Raw genomic sequence first — 942 nt, 5'->3', positions numbered from 1 at the left:
ATCCATGTGAGAGACACATCAATTGGTTGCCCCCTCCCCTCAATGTGCCCCTACTGGGGCTGGGGAAGGTGAGTCCTTCAGTGAGGGGGCCGCGCTCTAACCACTTAGACACACTGCCCAGGGCCCTATTTTCCTTTTGAACATCCTTTTGAATAACTAGTTTTCAATTTTTAAAGATATCTATTCAAACTCACAGACATTTCAATGAAATCTAATCTGATGGGTGTGACTCTTTTGTAAAACCCATCCACCCATTAATTTTTTCTTTTATTTGCAAGTTCGCTGTATTCTCTCTAGATAGAACCTTACTGCCAAACAGAAAGTGTTTAATATATGCAATAAGGCAGAGTTAAAATCCTACCAATATCACACAGAACCAGGCTCTGAGCGTTAGAAAAGACCTTAAGGACCATGTTGTACAACCCCCTATCTTTTGTGTGTATGTGACCACCAGGGCTTTTTAACTTAATACTTTTCCAAAGAGTGTTCCGGGGAAAACGTCAATAAAACCAATCAAAACAACCACAAAAGCAATGGTGATTCTAGTTAATTGGTTTAAAAAATGTGTTTGTTCGCTGAGGTAGCCTGGATGGAGGAGTCTCTGCCCTCCAGCACTGCACCACGGTGAATTGTGTGTAAATGTGTTTTACCACCACAAAGGAGGGAGTAAGCCATTGCCCTCGGAAGCGTACACCTTTAGAAGCCCAGTGACTGGCCTTCTGGAAGGACTACACGGGTGAAGCATGAGAGAGAGTATTTTAACCTCAGGGAACGGGCGAATTACAGACGGGAATCTGCAAAAAGCTGCTGGAAATGGGTCGCAGCAATGGGCGCTTCTAAACTGAATTTCTACTTCAGCTGCAGATTGCTAGGAGGCTTGAAAAAAATCCCGAGCGCAGACCTCACATGAGATCAATTAAAGGAGAATCTGTGGGGCCGGCT

The sequence above is a fragment of the Myotis brandtii genome, unplaced genomic scaffold (assembly GCF_000412655.1).
Source record: "Myotis brandtii unplaced genomic scaffold, ASM41265v1 scaffold657, whole genome shotgun sequence".
NCBI classification, from domain to species: domain Eukaryota; kingdom Metazoa; phylum Chordata; class Mammalia; order Chiroptera; family Vespertilionidae; genus Myotis; species Myotis brandtii.
The sequence above is the reverse complement of the archived record's forward strand: the minus strand, read 5'-3'. Positions refer to the sequence as shown.